The sequence below is a fragment of the Heterocephalus glaber genome, unplaced genomic scaffold (genome assembly GCF_053883595.1).
Source record: "Heterocephalus glaber isolate CG9 unplaced genomic scaffold, H.glaber_assembly_v1.0 deba00000331, whole genome shotgun sequence".
NCBI classification, from domain to species: Eukaryota; Metazoa; Chordata; class Mammalia; order Rodentia; family Bathyergidae; genus Heterocephalus; species Heterocephalus glaber.
The window spans coordinates 46,541,559-46,552,666 of NW_028258142.1; the positions used below are offsets into that span (position 1 = coordinate 46,541,559).

At 38.8% G+C, this 11,108-nt stretch overlaps 1 protein-coding gene across 5 annotated transcripts in view; it reads right to left on the reverse strand.

The window, feature by feature from the left end:
• The window catches only part of Dtna (dystrobrevin alpha), a 374,420-nt gene extending 368,004 nt beyond the window's left edge, over positions 1 to 6,416 (reverse strand). For 3 of the 5 annotated variants that reach the window (XM_087193512.1, XM_087193429.1, XM_087193544.1), the window contains exon 1: positions 6,143 to 6,416. The gene's annotated coding sequence lies outside the window, so the exon portion shown is untranslated. Of the gene's footprint in view, positions 1 to 5,674; positions 5,696 to 6,142 lie in introns of those variants that run through there. The other 2 variants (XM_087193447.1, XM_087193439.1) reach the window with 2 other exon arrangements.
• Between the last annotated feature and the right edge of the window lie 4,692 nt (positions 6,417 to 11,108).

The following is an 11,108-nucleotide window of genomic DNA, read 5'->3' on the forward strand; positions in this document are numbered from 1 at the left end:
TATATAACTTCCAAGTAATGAAATTAGAAAATGGGCAAAATATATGAAGTTGCAGTTCACCAATGGGAATATACAAACAGAAAATAAATACATGAGAAGATGTTCAGCATCATTATCCATTTAAAAAATGAAAATACAAGCCATAATAAGATATTACTACATATCTATCTGAATGGCTAAAATAAAGCACAAACAGAAAGATCAAATGCTTGCAGATTGGGGTAACATGGGTAAAAGGACCATGGGATCACTCTATATTACTTCTTACAACAGCAAATGTCCAAATATCTCAACAAGTTTAGTTAAAAAGGTAGATTAAATATATCTTAACTATGCAGATTATGTTTGCAATGCAAAAACACACTGTATGATTTTTTGCGTTTATCTGAATTCCATTTCATAACAATATATTGCACAACAAATGATACTTTTATCCATACTGGTGAGAGTAACTAAAAGAGACACACACAAAGCTGTTCTGATTTTTGAACCATGTTGACACTATCAAATCTGTTCAGAAAACACAGATTGGGTGCTGTGTGCAGATACTGGTGCTATTCTTAGCCTGTATTTGCTGTCAAGTAGGATACCTCATGCATTCACTCAAAATAAACCATAGCTTTTATTGCAATTCCTTGAGTATATAGAACTGCTGGAAGAGAGTGAATAGTGTTAATTCAACCTCTGCTTTCTTCCCTAGTAGTTTTATGCAACCAATAGTTGATTTTGCTGAGTTATAGGACACAGATGTTGGTGATTCTAATGTTTATACTAAATAATAAGTAAATTTTAGGTGATAAAACTATTGAAAGGAACTAGTTAATATTATGTGATAATTGTTAGTTCTGTTCGATAATGTTGTAAATCTTTTCTACGTGGGAAAATACTAGAATTGCATTTGTCATCCATCTCTAAGTTAGAAATGCCTATATGACTTGGTTTGGCCAATGACATATGAGCAGCAGCAAATGCCACTTCCTGATACAAGACTTTAAGAACTAGAGGTAATTAGCCATGTTCTCATGTGCCATGATGAAGGATGAAGATGTTCTGAATGATCTTGGCTTTATCAGATTGGGTTTCTGAATAAGAGAGGTACAGAATAACTCATGAACCAAGATGGGAAGACTGCATTAGACTAAGATTTTGCAGTTGTTACCACAGCAAAACCTAAACTGCTACCATTAATTAATATACTTTATATTTACATTTAACACACAAAATTCTGCAATAAGGTACTGCACTGTGATAAGTTGCCAATGTTAGTTAATACACTATACATTGGTGTACTCAATGTACACATGCACTTTAAGAAAAAGTCAAATCAAGCCTTGTATCATTTACTTATGGTATAAATCAGAGCAATAGTTTATTAGTTACTTTAGTCTTTGTGTGAAGCTGAACATGTAGAAAAGTGCTATATTACATTTTTCATCAGGATATGTAAATCACTAAAAATATATTGGCTGCCTTGAGCATTTCCAAGAGCTTCAGAGAAGAGATGCAAACATTTGTACATGTAAACTATTTATGAATTTCATGGTTATTATTACTAATCCTATCAACTGCATGCTACCATAATTTGCAGAGATTTAATTGCATTTACTAACATTTATCACCAGATGTGCAGTAAAGATCTTTTTATACAATACCATACTTAACTAATCCATCTTTCACTTTGTTAAAGACATATACCATGCTACATAGCTTAACAATATTATTTAAATAATACTTAAAATCCCCCAATTTTTCTCTATAATTTTATTATAGTTATTTTATTTCATGGCAAAACATCCCAGTGTAAAAATTAACAGCATTTTAAAATCTTACCAAGTTAACTGAGTAAGGGTTTTTATCCTATACTTTATCACTGTTACAGCGCTTGCTCCGGACAAAGACATTGGGGAAAGATCATACAAATGACTTTAAATTCTTAAGTTTATTAATGGTCACAGAATCTGTCTGTTAAAGATATTTCTCTAATCATTAAATGATCATTGTATAAATTCTCAATTCTAAACCATTTGTTTTAAATGGTATGGACCATTTTTTAATTTAAAAATAAATGATATACAACAGAGCTTTTCTCAAAATCTAGCTACCTCTAGTCTTTGTAGAGACAGTCACATCTCTTCTTGTTTTGTACATCCTTTGCCTGTAAAATATGAGGCAAAAGATACTGATATAAAAGTTCTACTTTTCCATTAAATTTTTAATAAGAAAGAAATAATTTAAAAAATCAAGATAGGAGTGTTACAATTTTAAACAATGATGGAAAACTGATGCACCAGAAAATTTTTGAACCAGGTGTTACATATTACTAAGTAGTAGTATAGACCATGGAACCACTAGGCTTGAGTTTAAGCCCAGCTCTAACTATGTGACAGTGACCATGGCTATTGTCCTTGTCATGCTTCAGCTTTTCCTTTCAAAAAATAGAAGGTAATAGTGATAGTATATAGAAACTGCATAGGCTATTGTGAATTGTACATCAATTCATTCATATAAAGACCATAGAATGCTGCATAGCACATAGCAGTGTTCAAAAAATTTAGTTATTCTTGTTTCTTTTAACTGGTTAATAGCTATTCCTTCAGCATATTTAACACACAACCTCATCTTGCTTAGTCTGGATTCTCCTCTTTTACCTTGACCACTTCAGAGAATCTTAAGGACTGTGTAATTAATCAATTAAAATTCTATTTGACACACCATACCACTATCAACAACCAAAGGGTGCAATAAAAACTATTTTTTAAAGCTTAAAAGTAGTTGCTAATGCATAGAAAGAAAACAGAAAATTACTATTGTTCATAAAACCTAAATAACTTTTCCCAAATAGGATAATAATCAGATATGGGTAGCACAGGCTCTGTGTGCTTTTAAAGGCACTAAAAGGAGCTTTGTAAACCTCCCCATCCACAGGTGGATGATGTGGGGAAATGTCTTTTGTGAATAGAGAAGTAAAGAGAGAACCAGAATTCATGTCTCTGATTCAGAAAAGAATTCCAAAAATTAACATGCAACCATTTATGAAAATAACTAGACTTGGCAAGGACCTTTGTACACATCATTCCTCCACAAATATGTAACTTTTCACTTATTGTGCATCCTGTTCTGACCTCATGCGTAATTCAGCCCTCCCATACATATTCTCAGTAGAATTTCTTGTTGCATTCAGGAAATACACCTCAATTATTCATTTTTACAATATCGTGTTAAAGCCTGTCCCTTGAGCTGTCAGCACTCACACATCTTTCTGCTCACCCCAAACCCTAGTTTTCTACCCAGCCCCTAGAACAAAGGGGCTGCAGAGGCAGAGAAAATACAATTCTCCTTAAACCAGAGGCAGAACTTAAAAGGAAAGTCAGATCAGAAGCACCAAGTGAGATAAAAGTAGCAAGGGGATGTCATGTCTAAAATAAGTAACAGAAAATGCAGGTGCAGGGGGATTTATGTCTTAATAACAAACAACATTTTAAATGACAGATTTGGAAAATTCAAATTCAATTTGAACATCAAAAATACTTGTTCTTGATGAGATACAACTATGCTGGCTAAAGGACTGCATTCTAGCATCCCCAGATAAAGAAAGATGTAGCCATAATTTGGCTGTGTTGCAGAGAAGAGCAGGGTTAATCACCCAAGAGCTGGATGATTATTCTTTTGTCCATAGGTCATGTTTTGATGATCATGTAATTCATCTGAAATTTAGTTTCTTTTAACTTATAATGTTGAAAGTGTGAGTTTGAAATTATGTACATTGACTTTAATTAAACTGAACAACAAGAATTAAAGGAAATCTATGCATGTCAAAATAAGTTTGGAATTCGTATGAAGAAGCAATTAAATTTACTTGTAAAAATAACAGACGAAGCCTTGAGAGAGACATCTGTCTGATAAAGCAGATATGAGAACTCTATGATAAGCTCAAATGAAGAGTAATTCTCTAAATATGTGAAGTTGGAGTCCATCCTTTTGAGACCTTTCTTCACAACATGGTTTGTTTAAAACAAGTGGAAATGTTAAAAGTCTTTCCAGTTAGAACTAATGAGAAATTTTGGTTTTAGCCTTCATTGCTATAGAGTTTTGTTGAAAGTACATCAAATTGGCTAAAAGACATGATACACACGAATGCCCTCAAAATACACCCATCCATTTTTTAATCACTCACAGTCAAAAGAGAATTTCATAATTCTTCTTTTAAAATCGCCCAAATTCTTGCCAGGGTAATTGGATCAAAGATAATTAATCTAGTGCAAAAATTCTGCAAAATGGTGTTCTGAATAAAATTATAATCATGCTTTGAACAAAGAATAGAATAATTTAAAAGTTCAAAATTAAGCATAAACAAATATATAGTTTATTTCATCTGCTTTATAATAAATTGTTGGTTAATGTTAACTGCTGAAAATCTTAACTTTGTTATTAAACACTACTTTGATCTATATTTATTGTAGGAAACTTGGTTGATTGTGACAAAAGGGAAGTACTCAAAAGATATTTGGCATGCATATAATATTAAAAATTAGAAAAAGTTAATTGCTCTGAATTTGTAGCCGGTAGTTGGTTAAGAGTTTCATTTTTATAGGAAGAAGTGGTCAATAGATCATATATAGAAAATATTTGGTACAGTGCTGGGCTTTAACACATTAACACTGGATGACCTTGGGTAAGTTATTTCATCTCTCTGTTCCTGAATTTTCTCATCTATGAAAGGTGGATTGCATTATTACTTAACCCTATAATGGCGTAAGAATGAAGAGAATGAATAATGCTGAATGACATAGAACTATAGAACATATGGAGAGTTGGGTTTTTTCCTCTAAAGTTTCTATCCTTACCATAAGCAAAACATACATATTTTTGTAAAATAAATTAATAACTAGTACACTTCAACAATACTGGTATTTCTTATGTTCAAATGGAAACACAAGCATATTGCGTATCAGGACAGGTAATTTGGAAAACTCGAATCTAAGCATCCAAAGACCAATTTTTTTAGAGTTACAAGGAACCTAACGAGGTGGGAGAGGGATTCCTTTGGTACAAGTGGACATCCGATGCAATATTTTCCCCCCAAGTTCTGCACTTACCTTTCTAAAGCCATACTCCAAGCCCGAAGAAGAGCAAAGTTTTACTGTCAAGTCCCGGGAATGGAACCCAAGCCCCAGCACCTCCCTCACCTCTCTCCTCTCTTTGGCTTTGGCCCGACGCCTCTCTCCACCTTCCACCTCCCCCGGGTACCAGAATGAACCTCTAGCCCGGCTGTCCCCCGTGCAGCCTTCCGTCCACTCCAGAGCGAGCCGCAGCCTGCAAACGCCGAAGCTCTGAGCCGAAGCCCACCTCCCGCCGCCCGGCCCCTCGCCATCCCGCCGGCCCGCGGTGCATTGCAACACTGGCGGGCGCCGCTGGCCAGAAGGGAGCGAGCGTGTCTTGGGCTTCCTGGCCAGTCCGCTCCGCTGGCCGCGGACTCTTCCCCAACGTGAGTGTCATCCCCGGGGGGCAGGCCACGCCACCTCCCGCAGCTCAGCCCTGGAGGGCGGCGCAGAGGGCAGCTATGCTCAGCAAAACAACTCATCCCACGACGCGACGCGACGCGAGGGACCGGCTGCCTCCGCCACCCCGGGGAGGCGGCGCGGCGGGGCCTCCGCGGGGGGCCGAGAGAGGTTACCTGCTTGGCCGGGTACCGCCAGGCGGGCGACCCCGCAGCAGCCGCTACCGCCGGCCCGGCCCGAGGCGCCGCCCGCCGCCGAGGGAGGCGCCGCACCGCAGCCGGGGCTGCAGCACATGCCGGCCGGCGCCCGCACAGGTGGGAGCCCGCGAGTGGCGAGTGGGCGTTGGGGCGACTCCCCCCCGCCCCCCCGGCCCCCGCTGGCGCTCGCGGCTCCCGCCCGCGCCGCTCCTGACTTTGCCCGGCGCGGCGCCTGCCCTTCTCCGGAGCCGGCAGCGCGTTCTGCCCGGCGCCGTGGGCGGCTGCGGTCCCTGCGCAGCAGGGCTGCGCGTCGTGTGCACCCGCGGCGGGCTCCGCGGCACCGGGCAGCCTTTGGCCCGCGCTCACCCCTCCCGGCACCGCGACCCTCGGTGGGTGTCCGCGCCCTCCCCCACGCCGGGTGTCAGCGAGAAATCGCCGTGCACACACCTTGGAAAGGACGGGCGCCTCAGTCACCGACTCGCCAAACTCTTAGAAGGTGTCCATTGGTCTGTAGGGAGGCTTGGGCATGGAGTAGGAGCAGCTTTCTTATTATTTAATAATGTTAGAAGTGCCGGGTCCTCTGCCAGAGTTGTGGGTCATGTGGGCACAGCAGAGGCTGGCTGCTGCCAGTACCAGGGTTTCCTGAGGATCCTGAAACTATGATCTCATCCTCCTCATCCGCCTCCCCCGCCCCCCTCTCCGCGGGCGCGCACGCACGGACACACACACACACACACACACACACACACACACACGCACGCACGCACGCTCTGTGCATGCAGTATCTTTCCTGGACCGAAATATTCCTTCAGGGAGTCACAGTGTTCATGCTCCTCATTGAAAAAATAAATAAATTAATTAAAATCCTTCCAGAGAGAGGATTTTTCTCTTTCAAAGCTTGATTTATGTGCTTTGTTTATTTCCTACAGTTTTTCCCCGCACGTGCAGGGGATTCGAACAGAATCTCAGTATTAAAATTAAAAATAATCATGCTCTCAGGTCGACCCAGGTATCGGTCACAATCAGAGGACTCAAACAGTGCAATTTCCATTTAAAATAGAGGCAGTAATATACCAGGCTTGAATGTGGAAGAGAAAGCATGCCCTGGTTGTATGCAGTGGGTTTCCATCTCAAGCTGCAAACACTTCCCAAACATTACCTCATTTATTTGCAGAGCATCCTTGCAGAGGAGGCGGATGAGAAGGCAAATAGTGTTGTCACTTCGAAGACACAGAGGCATGGGTAAGATAACACGACCTATCCAAGTACACGTGATAAGTCAATATTTCAATATAAATATTAATCACTCCGCCACTCAGAGGTTGTTTACTCACTATAATCGATTCCTGGAAACTTAGGTTACTGAAAATAAAGAATATATTATTGATTATTTTTGTTTCCTACCAACCAAAATTGAAAATTAATTTATTTTTCAAATATGTGCTTTTGAATAATTTTCTCTTATGTATTTGTATATATCTCTGGTTTCATATAATTTCATTTCTTTTAGGAGGGGTTATGTCTTTTGCGTTGTGAGTGTGTACATGTGTGTACATTCGTTCATGTTCCTTTGCATTTTTAAATACCTAGTTAATAATTCAAAAAAATTTTAGTATATTTTAGGGGGTAGTTTCCAATTTCACAATGATTTGTATATTTCACTCAACCTTTTTTAAGTGCCTGGTATATATGAAGAGTTGTGCTATGTTCTGAAGGAAAAAGAAAAATTTAAAATATACTTCTTGTACTTCATGAGTTTACCTCTAAATATATATACTAAGGGACTGCAGGTAAAAAGCTTTATTACTTTTGATGTTACAAATTATCAGAAAGAAAGGACAAGGTACACTCTTTTTATTTACTATCTGTTCTATATTAAAATAAATTCATTTTTCTGTGTTCCCCATGTCTGCTATTGACATCCCTAGTTGGTAGATGGCCAAGGTAATATGTTTAACTTTGTCCTTCACCTACACAACCACTCACTCACATAAACACCAAAAGGGGTTTGTTGTATGGTTTTAAAGGTTATCAGAAAGAGTACTCCTGGGTGGCTTCTATTCAGGTGGAGATAAGGAGATTTAGCAGCTAACTGGACTTCTAATAATCCCAAAGGAAATTAATAAATATTATATATATATATAACATATATATATATTAGAAGATAGTTCAGACTTCTGGAAGACAAATGGAAAACCAAAGCACAGCTATATTAAAGTGGGAAACAATGAAGCTTACAATACTTCAAGAAAAACAATAGCTACAATCATATTTTAGTTTTAAAACACTTTTGGAGTTTTCAAAGTGCTTTTCATAAAATTTTCAATGACCCTAATAATAATTAGAGGTAGACACTTTTGTCGCCTTCATTTTTAAAGACTATAATAATTTGTCTAAATTTCTACATGCTGAATGGAGAAGTGCTGAAAATTTTCTCTCACTCCTTTCCCCCCCTTTTGGGGAAATATTTATATTTTCTAGTCAGCCATCCCTAAAGATGGTTATCAGTATACCTTTGTACCAATCCTTCTCAGAAACAATATGAATAGGTGGATTTCTGGGCATGGATTGTAACAGTGACTTATAATCCAGGATTTCACAGAGGCTATTGTAGTTAACCTAGAAGCTTTAACACCCAGTACACTCTACTGGCTTTTTAGTATCTCTTGGAGATTTCTGCAAAAAGGGGTAGAGGCCTAAAACAAACAGCAATGTATCAAGAGCATTTTTCCTTTTGATCTGCATACTCATGGCTGGATTTGTTTTAATCAGAAATATGTTTAGGTTTGATGATTGTAATGTTTTCCAAAACTCATTACAGTGTTAGTGGCTCAATAATCAATAGCAGTTCATATCAAAATATCTTCATTTTGAGAAGATACTTTTAATGTGATTATGCACAAATATGAATGGTTTCTACTCACTCAGGCTATCTTTACTGAGGACAATAAATTACTGGTGTTTACTGTTTAGAACTTATAATTTCTTGATTTTTAATTATTATACTTATAGTTGGCATAGTTTTAGTTAGCATAACAATTGCCAGCTGTAACATCAGAATGTTCTCTGTGATAGTGAAACTCTATGTCTATGTCTGTGTTTTAATATATAGTTTGATATAGTGTATATGTGTTACATGTCAATTAAAATCATTGCTGTTATCTATAGGGTAGTAATAATTTGGGGCAGAAGAAATTAATAGTGTTGGAATGTTTACAAGACTCACATAACAAGAGTAAAAATAAGATAGAGTCAAAAGAGTTGAAGAATAAAGACATTGCTACTCTACTGATGAGAAACCCGTAGGCTCCCTGAGTGTGGACCATTGTTTCAGGAAAGGATGATATACAAAATATACACATACATAAATTCTATTCCCCCAAATAACTGGTTAGATTTCAAGAGTGAAAAGTACATTAGTAGTACAACATAGGGTCAAGAAAATGGATAGACTGGGCCCGGGGATTTAGCTCAGTGGTTCCGGTGCCTGCCTCGCAAGCGCAAGGTCCCGAGTTCAATCTCAGGCACAAAAAAAAAAAAAAAAGAAAAGAAAATGGATAGACTGAATGAACTCTGGCTTAGGGAATTTATGGTTAATTACTTTTCTGTGTGTGTGAGCTATCAAATTTTAAGGTCAAGGTAAGCTCTGGACAGAATTGTGAAGTAGATTAACTTTATCCTATATTAAAAAATCTTAATGCCCCCCCTTCTAACAAAAGCCCTGACTTCCCTTTGGCTCCCAAAACATTCAGCAACACTTGGGTCCCAAGATACCCTCATTGTGGAACTCATGAACCTCAGACACAGGGTTCCAACTCCCACTAAAATGTGTAGATTGTGTCCTAAGCATTCATGAAATGCTAGGAGATGTAAGAGAGTTTGTATTAATAGACACAATGAATGTCCATTTCATTTCCTTATGCATCACTTCAAGATGAATACTTCTATAAAGTTAGTGTACAGTTGCCTGAGAAATTCTGCATTGAGGCGTGGTCGGGTCAGCTGTTAGGGAGTAATTGCCAAGAACAAGGCAGCAGAAGTCAGTGGTCCACCTTAACATGAGAGATACCTTCCAAGACCCCTGTTTATACCTGAAACCATGTCTAGTGCTGAACCCCAGGTTCACTATGTTTTTCTTTATACCTATGATAAACTTCTACCTTGTCACAAAGAGGGAGCTGTCTTAGTCACTTTCTCATTGCTGAGTTACTATACCTGACACCCACAATTTAAAGGAGGAGAGGTTTCTTTTGGCTCATGTTTTTAGTCTATAGTTATGTGGGACCAAGGCAGGAAGGGGTGGTGGAAGGCCACAGCAGAGGAAAGCTGCTCACCTAATTATAGCCAGGAAGCACAAAATGAAGGAAGGAGCCAGACAGGAGATTTGCTCTTCCAGATCATGCCCTCTGTGACCTGTCTGTTATGACTAGACTCCACCATCTAACACCAAGCCAGCTGTGGTGCCCCCATAATCCATCACTTTCCATAAGCCCCACCTCTGAGCAGATGAGGCTTTGGCAGGACATCCAGATAAAAACCATAACAGTATCATATCCCAGTTGCCAGCATTACTAGTTGCACTCTGACGCCATTATGAAGTAAAGTAAAAGTTAGTTGAAGACAAACTCTACAATGTTTTCTCAGCTGATTGTATAACTAAGAGGGCCACCAAGTAATCACTTGGTGATTACTCTACAGGCAGGTAGTATGCATGTGATAGACACACCTGGACAAAAGGATGTTTCACTTCCAGAGCAGGATGGAGCTGGATGGTGCAAAGTTTCATCATGCCACTCAATATGATGTGAAAATTGAAATTTATGAATTGCTTATTTCTCGAATTTTCCTTGTGATATTTTTGGATCATGACTGACTGCAGGTAACTGAAACCAGGGAAAGTATAATTGAGGATGTATAGAGTAGTACTCTAGTCCTCCTTTCATCCCTCCTATACCCTGTCCCCTTAGACTAACACATTCTGCACATGGTCAGGGGCTCATAGCTCAGCTGTTACTGGCAGTGTCTATTAATGTGTTCAGCCACAGTGTCTCCTTCTCTGATTTTCCTGTCTGACTCATAGTCTTAGAGAAACGCTGTTTGCATTTTCCATGTTCCTCTTGGACTGCAGGGGAGAATCTAGCCTAAGAGAGGGTGTATGTGGTCAAGTACAGTTTGTTTTCTAGTGTTAGAATGACAAATCTGTTGTTGTTTTAAATGGCTCTGATTCTACCTTATAATGGAAATTTATTAAACACACATTATGGTAGTAGTTCACAACTCTCAATGGCATTACATTAGCATGCACATTACTCCTGGGAGAATTTATTTTCTCAGTGGAACATAAACAAAACAAATGTTTTAGATAAAAACCTTAACCCACTGTCAAAATGAAGATGGTGAAAAAAAGTCAAAT